This window comes from Pipistrellus kuhlii, unplaced genomic scaffold (genome assembly GCF_014108245.1).
Source record: "Pipistrellus kuhlii isolate mPipKuh1 unplaced genomic scaffold, mPipKuh1.p scaffold_m20_p_5, whole genome shotgun sequence".
Lineage (NCBI taxonomy): Eukaryota > Metazoa > Chordata > Mammalia > Chiroptera > Vespertilionidae > Pipistrellus > Pipistrellus kuhlii.
Genome location: NW_023425551.1, coordinates 75283777 through 75301816, shown reverse-complemented (window position 1 = coordinate 75301816; position 18040 = coordinate 75283777). Strand labels below are relative to the sequence as shown.

The window sequence follows — 18040 nt, the reverse complement described above, 5'->3', positions numbered from 1 at the left end:
AACTCCTCAGAATGAGATTTATATTCATCAGGATGGACTAAGTTATTCCATAGTGATGACCCCAAAATCTAGTTGGCATAATATAACAGAAGTTTATGTCTTACAATACATTTCTCACCTGGGTTGCCAGTGTGAGAAATGGCTCACCTGTCCGAATTTCAAATGGCGAACTGGGAGACAGAAGCGTGGTGAAAATGAGACTTAATAACACTCTTGAGATCAGGTGTCCATTGTACGGCGCACACGGGGAGCAGGAAACATAGCCTATTTATCTAGTCCCTCCTCCGGTTCCTCATTGGCTGAGTACTATTTGGTCACCTGTTTCCTAATACGTAGCTTAGGTCTTACTGTCTCCCATTGGGCCATTTAAAATATTGGCTGAGACCTTTCTAGCTGTCTCCACCTTCCCTGTTTAGCTGAGGCAGATGCTACATCCACCAAATTGGCCCTCAGGAGCAGTTCTTTGTTCCTACATCCTCTTCCCTCCGCCTCCATGTTCTGCTAGCCCTGAGGAAATTCAGCAAATTCCTTCAGAAGCCAACGTGCGGGAGAGGGATCACAGAGGTACATTTCTGACACCAGTGGTCCTGCTCCATCCGGTCATTCAGGGACTCAGTGAGAGGTTCTGTGTCAACTTGAAGCTACACCATCCAGAGCATCTGTCATCTTCAGTCCCATGGTAGGGCAGAGAGAGTAGAGAAGCGTGTTTGAGTTTTTACTGTCTCAGGAGTGATACTCATCACTTCCTCTCACAGGTTCACTGGCCAGAAACAGTCACCATGTCCCAGTCTCACCAGCAGGAGGCTGAGAAGTACAGTCTTCCATGGGCTCTGAAGGGGAGAGGATTGGCAATGCTCACTGTTTACAAAACAAGCTAAGATGAATGAATCAAGACACAGCATGAGAACCATATTATTTTTAAATATGGAAGTGAATACCAGAACATGTTGAAAAGCCAGCAGACAAAGCAAAAAAGTTTGAGAGTGGTGGCTCCGGTGAGCCGGGCAGGTGGCCAGCACAAGGGGTGGAGCAGGGCGGGGCGCCGGAGGCTGCTGGGTTGTGTTGCAAGCTTTTTCAAATTGTTTGACTTTTTTAAACTCTCTGCATGCATTTTTTTTATTAAATTATATACAACTTTTTTTTTTGAGTTGGTTGAAAAACAAAGACTGGAGCCAGGAAGAGTGTCACAAACAGGCCCTCCATTACCCCATCCGGAATCCTAACGGAGGTCACTGTTGGACTCTGGGCAGTGGTTTGCAGAAATCCATCCTCCCCGGCTACTCCAAGGCTCCCGGGTGGGCCTGCTTCCCTGGGGCTGGCTCTCTACCAACGTTCACCTCCATTTCTCAGTCCAAAGGTTCTTCTCTGTGAAGACGAATACAAAATACCAGGTGAAAAGCTCTCACTCATTCTTATTTATCAGTAAAACCCCCTGGGTCTAAGGTTTTGCAACTTGTTCTGACAATTTCTTCTCTTTAACTTTCGTTCTGAAAACTTACATGAGGGATCTTCCCTAGGAGGAGTTTCTATTCCCCCCTTTTTGTCCTTGTGACACACTCTTCTTCATAAATGTGCTGTGGACACCAAGGCTTTCCGTGAGACTCCCTCTGCCATGCCCCCCGCCCTCACCACCACCACACAATGGCCTGATAGCATCTACGAGGTAACATTGCATCACACAGCACCCTTCATGACTTCCTTTTGTCTTCTTAGCTAAAGATCTCGGGCCCTTTCCATTCTGTCCCATCCCCTTTTCCATCCTGACCCTTCCCTGCCCCCACACTGCCCATGCTCCAGCCACACCCTCTACTGGCCCTTTCCAGGAACTTGGGGCTCTCTTCCTGGAATACCCTTCACCTGCTGGGTGCATCTCACTCAGATTAGGGAACCTTCCCAGATTCCTGGCAGAGATGGAGGAAGGGAAAGGATGGGTGGTGTGAGTTCAATACCCACTTAGTAATTCTAACACAGGGAACGTCACTCAGCTTCTCAGAGCTTCCATTTCTCAGCGGAAATGTTGGTCTGGTTTACCTTTAACATCTCCTTCAGGTCTATTACTAGCCATGCTCCCTATCTCCTCACCATGAAAACTACATTGAATTAAATCTTAGTTTTTAAGAGCATAGGTTTGGGAGCTAGAGCCAGTCAAACTAGGTTCAAATCCCAGGTCTACTCCTTACTAGCTGTGTGATCTCGAACAAATTACTAACCCTCTCCATGCCTTATTTTCTCACTATCTATTTAGCTTTTAAAATATATTTTTATTGATTTCTGAGAGGAAGGGAAAGGGAGAGAGAGAGAGAAGCACCAATGATGACAGAGAATCATTGATTGGCTATCTCCTCCTAGGAATTGAGCCCACAACTTGGGCATATGCTCTTAACCGAAACCAAATCCAGGACCCTTCAGTCCGCAGGCCGACGCTCTACCCACTGAGCCAAACTGGCTAGGGCCTCCCTATTTAATGGGAGATAATAATAGTGGTTTCCATAGGGTTGTGAGAATTAAATTATATGTAATTTATATACATATATATTAGAGCATATATGTTACATGTATGAACATATTGTGATACACAGGAAGTGCTCTCTAACAGCTCTAATAAGCCTTACTAATTATTATCATCAGTCTCCAACACCAAACTCGGCAATCTGAGGAACAGAGCCGCATCCCCTTCTCTTTAAATCCTCAATGCCTAAGCCTTTGCCCAGAGATGTATTAAAAACTCAATGTTTCCCCAAAGGAAGGACAAAATTGGATAAACTGCAACTGTATCCTTTGGATTAGGTTTCAAGAGCTTCGCCCAATGTCCTTGAACTGTCCCCCCTTTCCACCAAACATGCCTGGCTTTTCACTCAGCGTTGGAAGACTTGAGGGCAGAGATGAGGGGATTGTAGCTGGGAGGAATGGAGCTTGTCTTAAGCTTGTGCAGGCCCGTCCCTAGCCCTGAGACCTCCATAGGTATAATCATCTAGGAATTTAAGCAATGGAAGAAAATGTGTCTTGAAGAGCTGGGAATTGCTGAACAGCTAGTTTCCGGGAGACAAGATTCCAAGTATGCACCGCTCTGTGGGGAGACCCAGGGAGACTGGCCCTCCCTGCAATGTACAAAAGTCAGGCTGCACCTTTACTCCAGGCCACTGCCTGGAGATGGAGGAAGGCTCCCAGGCAGCCTGGCAAGCATTGCCCAGGCAGAGGTGGGAAAAGCTGCAGTTGCTAAGAGCCGTAGAAGTACAGGTCAGAACCAACGAGAATGGGAGTCCAGGGGGAGAGAGGAGGGCTGGGAATTGGTGAGAGAACGCAGGGAAGGCATGGGGGTAGGGGTGGAGAGGCAGGTCTCAGGAAAGGCTGGGGCTTAGGTGAGTAATCCCGGCTGAGACAGGCACCTCTGCCCATTGTATCTGCTGCAGGTTATTTAATCTAGAGCTACCAACGTGACTGCAATTTCATTGCTAATGTGCCAGTGTCTCGCAGTTCTGCATCTTAGCCTCGTTGCTGGGGCTCCGAAGGCCCTCCCCACCGCCTCCCACCCGATGTCCCCCTGCAGCCACTGGGGCAGAGCGTCTCATTTTGCTAGAATGTCACCCATTTATCAAAGGACAAGATTAGCACACCCCCCTCCACATTCGTCAGGCAGAGCCTTCCTCTTTCTAATTTCAATTTAGCAATGGCTTCCATCGTTCACCTACAGACATACCCTCCCCGGTCTCCCTCACTCCACGCTGCTCCCCCAGGTTTTCCCGCCGTTCTCTCCGATTCTCTCTTTCTCCGGGGCTATGAAGCTTACACCTTCTCCCATCTCCACATCTTTCTATGTGGACAGAAGAAATCCCTTTCCCCCCTCCTATCTGACGAGGGGTGGGCGTGCAGGGGCGGCAATGGTGAGTGAGGGCGGAGGGGCCGCTCTGCAGGACAAGGGAAGCCTGGGGGCCACTTCTGAAGGAACATCGGAAGGCAAGGAGGGAGAGGCAGGAGCTTTGAGCTCCAAGTCAAGGAACCTGGAGCCAGGACCTCATTCTGTCACTCACTCAACCTTTGACCTTGGGAAAGTCAACTTCTCTCTGGACCTCAGTTTCCCTGCCTGAAAAGAGAGGGGTGGGTACAATCAGGGGTTTGAGGACTCGGGAAACCCCAGGGGTCAGCCGGCCACCCAAATGAGTGGTGGTGGCCAATTGGGAGGTACATGTCCAACTAAAGGCATTCAAATGTTTGGCAATCCAGATTTCTCCATCAAAATAAGATCTGCTGGACAAACGAGGCCTCCGAAGAGTTCTCCAAGGTGCCCGTCCGCTGTAACATTCTGCCATCTGATCGTCTGCACAAACAGGACCCTCTTGCACATGCACTAAGTAGACAGGCATGAATTCAGGAAACAGGCCTCCCGCCCACCCCCTCCCACCCCCAGAGCACAACTGATCTACTGTCTGCAATTCCTTCGGGGGTGGGGTGGGGGGGGGGCAGGGGGAATGGCTGGTTAAACAATGTCCACACATTTACACCCCTCCCTTCAAAAGTTGAACCTAACTCCCTTCCCCTTGTGTGTAGGTTGGGCTTAGTTATTGTTTCTAACAAATAGAAAATGTTGGGTGTGATAGCATGGGACTTCTGAGACTAAGTCACAAAAGGCATCATAGCCTCCTCTTCCTTTTCTTCCTCCTCCTTCTCTTCTCTCTCTCTCTCTCTCTCTCTCTCTCTCTCTCTCTCTCTCTCTCTCTCTTCCCTCACTCTCTCTGGAGGAAGCCAGCTGTCATGTCATGAGGACAATGAGCAACCCTATGGAGAGGCCACGTGGTAAGAACGGAGACCCCTGCCAACGGCCTTGTGAGGAGCCATCCTGGAGTGGGCCCTCCAGCCCGGGGCAAGCCTTCAGATGACTGTAGCCCTGGCCGACAGCGTGACTGAGAGCTCATGAGACCTTCCACCACAATGAACCACTGAGTCAGTCACTCAAATCCCTGACCCACACAGATTGTGATGTAGTAACTATTTATTGTTTTAGACTGCTAAGTTTGGGAGTGATTCGTAGCATAGCAATAGATGAGAAATACTTTAAGAAACAAAGTCCCCACTCCACCGTGAGACATAAGACATAAATCCACACAGCCAGGGAGCAAAAGACCACCAGTGGGCACCAACGGTGAGGAAAAGAGAGGGAAAGTGTGCTACATGAGCTGAAGACAAGCTCTGCTGGCTTTGTAATTTGTTCTAACCCAACACTGGAATTATCAGAAGTTAATTATTAGAAATGAGGTGTTGAGCTGAATTATAAATTATCACCCAGCTCCACCTAACTTACACTGCCTGCTGGACCCCTTAACTCAGATGTCACCTCAACCTTAACCCATCCCAGTCTCAGCCATCTCTTACCATCTCCCTCCCCCAGCCCCCAGTCTCCATGTCTCAACCCTATAAACCAGGGCACCAACTATGTGTCTAGGGCCTACGGCAAAGAGTGAGCCACTTCAAGCTCCAACTTCACCACAAGCTGTAGATTTTACGTGAAATATTTTACCAGTTTAATAACAGCGAAGAAGACAGGGAGAGAAGTGGGTCTCTGAATTTTCAAGAATACTTCTATTTCTTCAAGGACATGCATATCTGTCTTCCCACATGTTCTGGTGGTCTACTACTATGTAACAAGCCACCCTAAGACTCTCGGATTTAAAACAACTCAATCCTTTATTTTGCTCATTAACCTAGAGTTTGCATGAGCCTCACAGGACAGCTCCTCTCTGCTTCAAACTATCTGGAGTCCCAGCTGGGAGGAGCCTTATGGCTGAAGGCTGGACAGCTGGAGGCTGGCCCCAAAGGTGTGCTGAAGCTGGCTGCAACAGCCATTTGTTAAATATTCAGAAAAGTTTTGCAAGCCATTTATTATGCCATTCGTAGCTTGACATTAGCCCTGGCGAGAGTAGTTACAACCAGAAATCAACAATCACTATAAACCAGGGTAGTTTTTTTTGTTTTGTTTTGTTTTTTGTTTTTGTTTTTTTAATGAGAGCAGGTTTCTCATACCACCACTGTTAGCCAGAGATCCACCCATCTCTTTCTCCTCACCATGGGGGCAGCTTGGACTCCCTCACAGCCTGGAAATCTCAGGATAATCAGGCTTCTTACAAGGATGGGTGGCTTCCTTCAGAGGGGCGTCCCAAAAGATCTAATCAGAAGCTACACAAGGCTGCCTATTCCCTAGCCTCACAAGTCCCAGAATGTCACCTCTCTCACACTATTGGTTATGCAAATCGCTTCTGCCAACCAGATTCAATGGAAGAGATTAGACTCACCTTTCTGTGGGAGGATGTAGCCATCTTTAGTCTCTGGCTACACAGTGAGGGAGACTTTGGGGTAGCAGAAGGCTACTGGACCAGACGTTGGAAGAATCAAGTCCAATCCCTACTTCTACATGTTTGCCTTCAGCAAGTCTTTTAATTTTCTTGAACCTCCTTTTCTTTGCATATTAAACTAAAAGGAGAGAGAGAGAGAGAGAGAGAGAGAGAGAGAGAGAGAGAGAGAGAGAGAGAGAAGAAGGAGCAGTTTTTCATTGGGAGCAAGTAAGATCATTTTACTCTTCATATAACATGGTGCCATCACAATTTAAGGCTTATTGCAATTGGTGGTTTTTGTTTTTTTTTCAAATATGTTCTTTAATGAGGATGACCACATAATTCATATTCAAACCAGGACACTTCGCAGAGTGACAGGGAGTGCTATTAAAAATTATGTAACTGATAGGCCCTGGCCGTGGTCAGAGCATCGGCCTGCACACCGGCAGATCTCTGGTTTGATTTCCAGCCAAGGGCATGTACCTGGGTTGCAGGTTCGATCCTGCCCTTGGTCGGGGTACATGTGGGAGGCAACCAATCCATGTGTCTCTGTCACATCAATGTTTGTTTGTTTCTCTACACCCCCTCTCTGCTCCTCCCTCCTCCCTCACACACTCTCTAAAAATCAATGGGAAAAAATATCCTCCCTCTTCGGGTGAGGATTAAAAAATAATAATAAATAAAATTATGTCACAGGTGGAATTAAAACTGCCCCCAGCAAAGCAGCTTGCAAGGTCACCCAGCAGTAATAAGTGAGCCAGTTTGCAGAGAAGAAACTGAGTGATGTGAAGGGACCACCTTTCCCAGTGGTGAGTTCCCTAGGTAGAAAATAAGGAAACATCCTGGGAAGAGTTTAGCAAGTCAGAGATCTGGCTGAAAGCCTTTAATGGGATAAAACAGACTATAGGTAGATATCTGAAGTAAAAATAAAATCCAGAGATCTCTTTTTGCCTCCACTTCAAATCCTTTCTCTATCCCCAGTGTCAAGCAAGCTCGGGTTTCCTCTTCAACTCCTTGTTCCCACCCCTGTCCATTCGTTTCTCCACTGCGTTCCCCTCTCCCAGAGAAGTCTATCAAGAATGTACCATTTCTCACCCACACAGGTGTGGCTCAGTGGATAGAGCATCAGCCTGTGGACTGAAAGGTCCCAGGTTCGATTCTGGTCAAGGGCATGTACCTTGGTTGCGGGCACAGCTTCAGTAGGGGTTGTGTAAGAGGCATCTGATCAATGATTCTCTCTCACTGATGTTTCTAACTCTCTGTCCCTCTCTCTTCCTCTCTGTAAAAAAAATCAATAAAATATATTAAAAAAAAGAATGCACCATTTCTCACCCTGGCCAGTAGCTCAGTTGGTCAGTGTGTCATCCTGATACACAATGGTTTGCGGGTTTGATCCCTGGTCAGGGCACATACAAAAGCAACCAATGCATGCATAAGCATAAGTAAGTGGAACAACATATCTGTCCCCCTCTCCCTCTCTCTCAAGCCAATAACTTAAAAAAAAAGAATGCACAATTTCTTGTATCATTCCCTGGCATAAACCCTTTAGTGAGTCTTCCTCACCTACTATTAACTCCAAGCGTGGAACGGGCTAGCTGTGGTCTGGCCCTCCTCCGACCTCTCTCTCCTGCCTCCCCTCCTGCCTCCTCTGGCCTCACACTCTATTTACATTCTAGAAATTCCAGAGAACTTTTATCTCTTGGCATGCAGCGGTGGGGTTTATGCTGTGATGTCTCTCTTTGCCATCCCTTCAGCCTGGAATGTTCTTTTTGTTTATTTTGCCTCTGCAGCCACTCAGGGGTCAGCTCCTCAAGGAGGTCTTTTCAGATGCCCAAGGCTAGGGACAATGCCCCTCACCCCCCACCCCCAGTGCAAACATCCTGGGTACACCTCTGGCCTTGGGATCCTGGAATGGTTAAGGATACAGACCTGAGGCCCAGACTTCCTGGGGTCCAATCCCAATTGATCTTGGGCAGAGGACTTAAACAAGTTTTCCTATCTGTAAGATGGGTTTAACAGGACTGGCCTCTTGGGATTGCTATGAAGATTAACTGTTACTATAACACAGGCATCACTGAATACAGTGCCCGGCACACAGAAAGTACTCAATGCATAGCAGTCATCCTCTTCTGATGTGGCCGGCATCTGGCACTCACGGGTCTGACTCCCACCTGCATTCTGGAAGATTCTCTAAGTGTTGGCTGAAATGAACCAAGTTTGGAAGCTCCTGGAGAACTTCAGGGAGACTGGCTGCTCCAGGAGGTTGGGGGGGAGGGGGAGAGAAAGACTAGAAATCAGTAAGTGGCAAAAAGACAGAGAAGGAGGAAGAGGAGAAAGGGGGGGGGGGGGAGAGAAAAAGGAGAAGGGGGAATGAGGGGGAGGGGCGACCAAAGAAAGACTAGAGTTGGAGAGTGGGCTAATGTAATAGGGAGACGCTGAAACCTCATTCTGTCCTGGGGTCAGGGTGCTGCCATGGAAAACGGCCTGCTCTTTGCACAAAGCCAGGCTCCTCCTCCTTCAAAATCTCCAGGGAAACTCAGCTCCAGCCTCTCTGCTCTGCTGCTGGCCTTTCCGCTTTCTCCTCCTCCCAGCCTGCTCCTCAGGTGGCTCCCTCCGACACCGGCCTCCAGGACAGGGATAAGTCCTAACCACATAAGGAGACAAACGCTTTTGTCTTCTCGCCCTAAGTCGGGGTTGGGGGGGGGGGGGTGTTGGAGGGAGCAGGGGGGGTGCTGGTTGGAGGTTTTCCCTCCAATTTCAACTTCCCTTTCCCTGGCCTCACATTTCTAAATACACCCAAATGAAGATTTTATGAGCAAAACAAGTCATACATAAACCATTTCTACATTCCTAAACTGACAACGTGATTTAGCTTTGGAAAGGGCACTTAAAGTCTACGTATTACATAGGCTTCTCAATGTCCTCAGATTTCCACGTTAGAAAAAGAAAGGACTTTGAGCAGCTCCAGAACTCCCAGACATCGTCCTGCTCTGGGCCCGCCTTGCATCCAGGCCGTGTCCATGAGGCGGGATGCACCCGGTGCTGAGGAGGCCAAGGCCAAGGCCTCCCCTGGCCCTGGGCGTCCAGATACCGACAGCTACGTCCCACACCCACACCCACACCCGGTGCCCACCTTCAGCCTCCGCGCGAAGAAGCGGGCACAGCAGCTGGCGACTCCTCTGCAGAGCCCAGCCCCCAGAGGCTAACCATCTGGGCAGCTGCCAGGGGCTCAGCTCTTCCCCAGTTTAGTGACCTGGATGTTCCTCTCTCCCCAGTCCTCTTGGCACAAAACTGGCTGCCTTGGGGGAAATGATGGGTCAAGGGAGAGCAGGAGAGAAGCCAGTCCCTCCCCTGGGGTCCTGGATCCAGGGGTGGGGCCAGAATGAGAGGGTGACAGCTGGTCTTGACCTCACAATTGGTGACAGGAGATGGTCGGCCAGGGGGTGGGATGGGGACCATGCAGGCAGGACGTTGGTGTCTCAGTCGTCCCTCCCGCCTGCCCCGCCGTGATTAGGGCATGAGAGGCCTTTGGGTGGGAGGCTCGGAGCTCTAGAGCAGCTCGTTCCCAGGTCTGAACCTGGCTCTCCCGCCCGCTGGCTGTGTCCTTGGGTAAACTTCCTACCCCAAGCCTCAGCATCCTCACCTACAAATGGGGGTGATAATAACAGTGGCCACACAGTGCCTTTGCTGTGGGGATGAAATACGAAAAAGGACACCCACTAGAGCTTGACATACAGGAAGTGCTCAGGAAATATTACACCCATTACTGTGGTTCCCAGTGTGGGATCCCCTGGGACAATAAGGACCAGCCTCTAAGCCAGCACCTGCCTTCCCACCACACCACTGCCCCTGTCACTGAGGCGAGTGTCCAGTCCACTCTATCTAGCCAGCGCCTCCAGAGATTCAGGGGGACCTTCCTGCTGGTCACCCCTAACCCCATCCAGGACCCCAGTCTCACCAGCAACAGGTACCCACCCTGTCTCGTTGCCCCCTTCCACCCTGGCTCAGAGAGGGGACTCTGGCCAGGACCCCAGAGGCATCCCCCCAACTCCCCAACTCCAAGAAAGGGGGCTCCAGCAAGGCAGAGCAGTAATGAGATGGACGATCTGGGCTAATCCTGGGCCAAATGAGGGTCTAATTCGCGCTGTAAAAATCTGTCAGCTGCTAGTTAACAGTTCCTCCCGCCCTGCGCTGGGGGGAGGGGCGGCTCTGCCTGCAGGAGCCTCTGGGCCTGCACCTAGGGTGTTGTTTTTCTCCCTTTTCCTTGTTTTTTTCGCTTTTTTGGAATGTGAATATAAACTTTATGGAGGGCCTGGTCTCTGTTCACACTGGGTGCTAATCGCCCGCAGCTGAAGGCTGAGGTGCGCGGAGAGGCGGGCGGAGCCGCCCAGAAGGCTGCGGGTCCGGGTCCGAGGGCGGGGAGGGCCCGCGGCGGGGCCCAGGAGGCAGCGGACGGATATTTAATATTGAATTTGCTTTTTTTTTTTTAATGTGGAAACTTTTAGACACAAACCGGCCCCTGTGTTTAAGTCATTAAAACATCTTTAAGTATTTTCTGGTTTGAGTTTGCTGTGCAGCCGTCCTGGTTCCTGGAATGTATTTTATTTTTCTTTTAAGTCGGTGAAAGCAGAGGAGGGCGGGGGGAGGAGGGGGTGGCAAGGGGAAAAGTGCATTTCCAACAGATTTTTCTTTTTCTTGTTCCTGGGGTAGGGAAGGGGGGAGAAGGAGAGAACAGGGCTCCCTGTGTCTGATCCTTAATCCCCAGGAAGCCGGCCCGGCCTCTCAGGGCCCGCGCAGTGCACTTGCTGACACCCGCCGCCGATGACAGCCTCCGCCCGCCGCCCGGGCCCGGGGCCGCTGCCCGCCGCCGGGTTAACGGGTTAATGTCGCCTGGGCCTCGGGGAGCGCGGGGCGCGGCGAAGGGACAGCGCATCCTCCCGGCTGCGCGCTTGGCCCGGCGCCCCGTGGAGGCCGGCGGGGGGTCCCCGAGGTGTCCCGCGGCCCAGCAGAGGGCCGGACCACCTCTCCGCCCTGGCGCAGGGCGGGAACTCTCCCGCTTCCGCTTGGCACCCCTCCCCTGCGTCTGCCTGGCCGCCCGGGCCGGCGCCGCGCGTGGCGGGGGTGACTAACGCGCTTCCCAGGCCGGGGCAGAGGGCGGGCCGGCTCCTGTGACCTCAAGGCGAAGCCTCATGGCCGCAGTGTCCTAAAGGAGGAGCCCGGACTCCGGGTTCCGGGGCGCCCCCACCTAAGCCAGGGACTCAGGATAGCGGGGCCAGGAGAAGGCAGGCGGGCGCGGCTTCCCCGCGCAGATGGTGCTTCCTGCCGAGGCGCCCAGGCCAGAAGCGCGGCTGGGACTTTTCCGGGGTCCCCGGGCCGCGTCTGCCAAGTAGGACCGTGCCCTGGGCACTGCACCATCCTCATGGCTGGGCCGGAGCATTGGCAGCCCCGGGGCAGGGCCCACAACTGCCACATTAGAGTCCGTCATTGGGAGGAGGGAGGGGGCCAGAGCCTCCGGTCCCAGTCCCAGCGCCACTCCCCCTGCCCCTCCTCTGGGACCCCTGCCCTGCTGAGTGTGCGTTCCCAGCTGGACAGTGGGGTGAGAGGAATGGTCAGTTTTCCAAAGGGGCTTCTTTCTCCCCCCCCCCCCCCCAAGAGTGGAAAATAGGATGCAGGTGCATCTAAGAGATGCAAATTGGGCTGGCCGTCTGCAGGGAACGGTTGGGGGGGGGCGGGGGGAGGCCTCAGGTGACCCGCCTCCTCCCCCGGGACCAAGAGGCCACAGGGCGCCAATGGCCAGGCTAACTGCTCCCCAACCTTTTTTTCCCCCCCTCACGGAAGCCCTGACTCTCAGCAGGCCAGGCTGGAGGACGAGCCTGGAATCGGGGCTGTTTCTCCTTCCCCGCCACAGTCCTGCAGGTGCTTTGTGGGCCCGGAGGGAGCCCGGCACGTGCAGCACAGACAGCGGGGCCTGCGCCATCCCCCGGGGCATGCGAGGGGGGGGGGGGGGGGAATCCCTGAGCTGGGCAGCGGGGACCGAGGGGACGCTTTGCTCGGGTCCCGCCACGCGCCCTGGGCCTCCGTGCCGGCGGGGCCAGCCGTCCCCGGGGACGCCGTTTCAGCCTACGAGCGGGTGGGCGCTGGCAGTCATTTTGCTCTGAAAATCGGTGCCACAGCTCAGCGGAAAGCTGGCGGGGCCGGCGCCCCCGCGGCTAGGCATCTGTCAGTCGGCATTAAGATATGCAAAGCCGAGGCGTCCGCACAGCCGCCGCCGCCGCCTCTCCGCCCGGTGCGTAATTGGTGTCAACTGTTTGATTGTGATAATTGTTACTGTCTGGGGAGGTGGCTCCCGGCCCGACGGGACACGGCCCGGGCTGCAGGCAGCTGGGCCGGCATCTCGCCCCAGGGCGCCTCCGTGACCCCTCGTTCTTCTGCCTATTGCGCCCCGAGACCTGCAGGCCTGGGACTCCGAGGGACTCCCCATCCCCCGCCCCTTCCCAGAGAGGGAGGCTGGAGTTGGGCTGAGCAAATCTGTTCCCCTACCCCACCAACACAACCTGCCTCTCTTCCTGGAGGAAGTGGGAAAAGGCAGGCTTAGGCCTGCGTAATTCTCATTCCCCCCCAATAGTTACAAGAGCAATTAGCTTCGTGCCATTATCCTGGCTGACCCTCACCGAGGCCTGTGAAGTAGGAATTATTACATCCTACTTTGGGATCCAGACTCAGGGCGCCAGGTCGCGAACCCTCCACGGGCGTCTGTCATGTATCTGGCAAGCGCAGAACCAGCTGGAGACGCTGGAACTGGCTTCCCCGAAACCCTGACCCGCTTTCTCATCCAACAGATGGGCAGGCCCTGCCGCCCAGGACATTTGGGAGTTTGTAATCCATTCAGGAGGCAGCTGACTGTGGGTGTGTGGGGCTATGGAGGCAGGGCCATTGGAGGGGGGGGACGGGACTGTCAGCCTTCCCAGCCTCCTGCTGTTTCTCACCATCTTGGCAAAGGGAAGTGGCCGTCCAGGGCTTCTGGGGGAGGATTCTCACATTTGGGCGGACAGGTTTGCTGCAGGCAGTTCTATGCATTATTGCAGCATCCCTGGCCTCTACCACCAGATGTTAGTATCACACACACACACACACACACACACACCTCTTCCCAGTAGTGAGAACCAAAAATGCCTCCAGAAGTTGCCACATGTCCCCAAGGAGGAGAGAGACAAAGGGTCCTGGCTGGAACCACTGGTCCCAATTGGGCCTTCATGGTGTCAGGAGCCAGGTGTCTGGCAAACCAGCCCAGTTCAATTCAGTACAGAAACATGTCCACGTGACCAGAGACTGTAGGAGAGGGACACTAGGCCCCAGCTTGTGGGGGCTGCGCAGATGGTTACAGAGCCCTCCTGCTCTCAGAGCTTAGGTTGGTGGTTCCGCCCATGGAGTTTGCAGCCAGACTGCCTGGGTTCGACTCTCAGTGCCATTTCCTAACCAAGAGAACACCTGTGCCTCAGCTTCCCCATCTGTCAAATGAAAACAAGAATAGTCACTATCTCACAGGTTTATAATGAGGATTAAGTGAGCTAATGCTCAAAGTGTTTATAACATGCCCGATATACTGTATAGTAAGCACTCAATAAGCATTTGATAAATAAAATAAATAGAAATAAAGCCCTTACTGTCTGTGTAGGGGGACAGGAAAGGGGTGGGGGGTGGGGGAGGGTTTCTTTGGTGTCTATAAACAAGTACAGTGCAGGGCAGGAGGAGGTAAGGGTTAAGCAGAGGCTGGACTCTGCCAGGGGGCAGGTGGCCCTGGAGCAGTCAGGAGGCTAGGTCTTCAGAGAGAGGAAGGACTCAGGCCTGGGGTCCTCCTGCACTAGGAGCTCCGCCCTGGTCCGTCAGCAGGTGAGACCAAGCACGTTTTACCTGTGTGAGGAGAGGACAGGGAAGCTTTGTTCCTAAGGGCAGCCCGCTCGAGAGCCTAAATGAAGAAAGTGTTCTCTGACCCTGTGGACATTTAAAATGACCCCCTATCCTCTGAATGTCTGCAACATTGTCAGTTCTACTGGTCTGTAATAATAAACGTGTAATATGCTAATTCGACTGGACGTCCTTCTGGCCTTCCTTCCGGACACCCTTCTTATGAAGCAGGGGCTGTGAGGGAAGCCCGGGTCCCAAGTGTCAGAGGGAAGCTGGTGCTGGCAGCCGGGGGAAGGAAGGCCTACTCTTGCACAAATTTTGTGCATTGACCTCTAGTTTTATAGATAATCAAATAAGGCCTTGTGTTGTCATTCCTCTTAGTTACTGACTTTGTGCCAGGAATAGGAAGCACTTCATAGTTTTATAGAATATAATTATTTTAGAATGATTATACCCTTTGTTGTTATTATTATTACTAGAGGCCTGTTGCACGAAGATTCATGCAATAGGTCTTCCAGCACCCAGGACCCAGACCTTTGCTCTGGCCACAGTGGAGAAGACAAGCCTCTTCAGTCTTCACTCCATGCCTGGGTATGCAAATTAGCATGCCATCTTTGTTGGGTTAATTTGCATACTCACTCCTGATTGGCTGGTGGGTGTCACAGAGGTACAATCAATTTGCATCTTTCTCTTTTATTAGTGTAGATCATATTTATTATGCACTTGACTGCATGTTAATCACTTACGTGCACCATTTCATTCAACCCTCAGAAAACTCTATATGTCCATTGTGTAGACTAGAGGTTAAGAGCATGGGCTTTGGAGTTTGAATCCAACTCTGTAAACTAGCTATATGCAACCCTTCAGTTTTCCTCATCTATAAAATGGGTTTAATAAAACCTACCTTTGCCAAAACCAGTTTGGCTCAGTGGCTAGAGCATTGGCCTGTGGACGGAAAGGTCCCAGGTTCAATTCCAGTCAAGGGCATATAATTTGGTAGTGGCCACATCCCCAGGGGGAGGTGTGCAGGAGGCAGTTGATCAATGTTTCTCTCTCATCGATGTTTCTAGCTCTCTATCCCTCTCAATTCCTCTCTGTGAAAAAAATCAATAAAAAATATTTTTAAAATAAATAAATAAATAAATAAAACCTACCTCCCAAGATAGTTGTGAATATCAAATGAGCTAATGGATGCGTAGTACTAGACATAATACCTAGACCATGGTATAGGCACCATTAGAGCAAACATGCTAAACTCGTGGCCCACAGGCTGCATGCAGTCCATAATGAATATTTTTGCAGCCCAGCCAATATAATGGTATGTAAGAAATGTTTTAATAAAAGTTTCATTTCTTAATTTTTATAATATTCTATTATACATAATCCTATCTAATAAAAAGGGAATATGCTAATTGACCCTCACGCCATCACAAAGATGGCAGCGCTCATAGCCAATAAGGAGGGAATATGCTAATTCGCTGCCCCACCCTCAAAGATGATGGCACCCACAGCCACAAGATGGCGGCACCCAGTCCCCTCAGCCCTTCAGCTGCCCAGGGCCAGCCTGAGGTTCAGGCAAGCCTCAGATGGTGGCTGCCCAGCCGCCCAGGGCGGCTGGAGGCTCAGGTAACTAGGGCTGGCCGAGGCTTGTGCTGCCAGCAGTGGCAGCAGCAGAGGTGTGATGGGGAGTCTCCTTACCCTGATCACTGGGTAGCCTCCCACCCCTGAGGGCTCCCAGACTGTGAGGTGGGCAGGCTGGGCTGAGGGACCCCCCTCCAGTGCATGAATTTTCATGCAACAGGCCTTTATTAATAACAAACTACAATGTTTGCTAATGACTGATTACTATAATCATGTTGTGCTCATTTCCCTTACATGCCTTACACACAAGCGCACCATTTCTCTCCACTAATACTAGCAGCGAATGTTTTAGCAGCTGATTGCCACGTCGTTAGTCTTGGACTGACTTGTTAGGTGTGCTCAACAGGAAATATTTCGCTTTCAGAGAACAAGAAAAATAGGTTTACTTGCATTACACTTATTAATTTGTGCAGTTACTCAGTGTTTGGTAAGTTAATACTCAAGAAAAAAATATTAATTTTCATTTAAATGTTCTATTAATTTATGTTAATGATGACTCATTTATTTCAGCCCTTTGTATTCAGCATGTCTCTATAGAAATAAACCTAAGTTTCTATGAAAACTGACGCTTTTGTCTTTTTGTGGCCCACATACACTTAGACTTTGTTTATTTGGCCCGTGGTTAGCCTTTGAGTTCAACATGCTTGCATTAGAGATTTGCTAAGCTCTTTACATTTATTAAGTAACAACAACAACAACAACAACAACGTTTCTGAAGATGATTAAGATGATTAAAACACATTGCTGTTTACCTCTGTTTTCTTGCCTGGATTGGGATAGGTTTGGATCAAAGGTTTCTGAACTTTGGGGCTGTGAATGTACAAACCCCAGTGAAGAAATAGGGGGCGGGGGGGGGGGGGAGCAGTCTGTCTTGGGTGCAGGCAACAAAAGGGTTCATTGTCTGCAGAGAACTTTAAAACAATAATAAAACTGACTAAAAGTCCATCTGCTTCCTTCTTATCAGCATGAACCAGACATTCTGTGTCAGTGATTTTATATATATATATATATATATATATATATATATATATATATATATATATATATATATATATATATCTCTGCCCGGCCCCCTGCCCCCCCCAAAAAAACAAAAAACTGTGATACTATGTTCTAAGCAATCATTGTGGTTACTGTTAAGTTCCAATAATATGTACACCAGTTTGAAATGAGTGCATTTCTGTTACTTATCCTCTCACAAAGATTGTGAGTTGCATGGCAGTTTATTTGAAGAATTCTGGTGTATACAGTCAGCCAGGGAGACACAGAACCCGCTACACTTCATTTCGAGAGCAAGTCTGTAACCACCCAGAGTCCTGAGCGCTGGCTCCGGTAGTCCCACACATCCCTGTGTGCAAACAGTAGGTTTGGACATAAACAAGCGCGCGCAGTGGTTGCAAAGACAAAGAGACAGACTCCAGCTTCCTGGGTCCTGCCATTCTCCATGCAAATCACGCTCTGGAACTCGCAGAGCCCACTTTGGGGGAACTTTTCTTCATGTGTTTCCTTTTCCCCGCCCCCCAAAACACACAGGCATAATTTCAAGCTATTGACTACGTTTGTCTTTTCCGTACTTTAATATGTCCTGTATTTGGAATTTATTTACTGGTATAATTTTGCAAGGTTAAAGAACATTTTAACGGCCTGGTTTTCTTTTATGGCCACTAGTATTATTTGTGTGTTATGTATTATGAAGGTGATAATGTTATCATATCATAGGTCATGTTCAAAATGGCTCCTGAGTGTCCACTGGTTTGACAAGGGCCCCCGAGGCTGCCACTGACCAGATGCCCCTGGCTGCCCACCAGGCCCTGGCACCCCTCCAGCCGCTGGGGGCAGGCCCACAGCCCAGTGGCAGCATGGACTGCTGCTTCCCAAGGCTTCCTGGGCAGCATGGCCCTGCCCCCCAGGACTCCTTCCCTGCTGGGTCCCTCCCACGGCCACCCCGCCCCAGCCCTGTCTCCAGTCTCAGCGGTGACTGGGCAGGAGAGGCTCAGAGAAGCTCATGCATGACCTCTGGGGCAGGCTCCCTAAGCCCCAGCCTCCCAGCAGGACCTGAGAGAGCGTCCTGTTCAGGTCCTGGGCATATTGGGGAAGCTGAACCCCAGAGAGCCGTGGCGCCTGGCCAGAGGTCACCCGCTAGCTCGTGGGTCAGGGTAGAACTAGAGCTC

The 18040-nt window shown here is 51.0% G+C and overlaps 1 long non-coding RNA gene across 1 annotated transcript; it reads right to left on the bottom strand.

Annotated features, from left to right (window-relative positions):
- Nucleotides 1-1482: 1482 nt before the first annotated feature.
- LOC123651327 lies at nucleotides 1483-15591 on the bottom strand. Its single transcript, XR_006739951.1, has 3 exons — nucleotides 15463-15591; nucleotides 2637-2642; nucleotides 1483-1494 (listed from the first exon to the last, which is right to left on the bottom strand). It is a non-coding gene; the product is annotated as an uncharacterized LOC123651327 (long non-coding RNA).
- Nucleotides 15592-18040: the final 2449 nt, after the last annotated feature.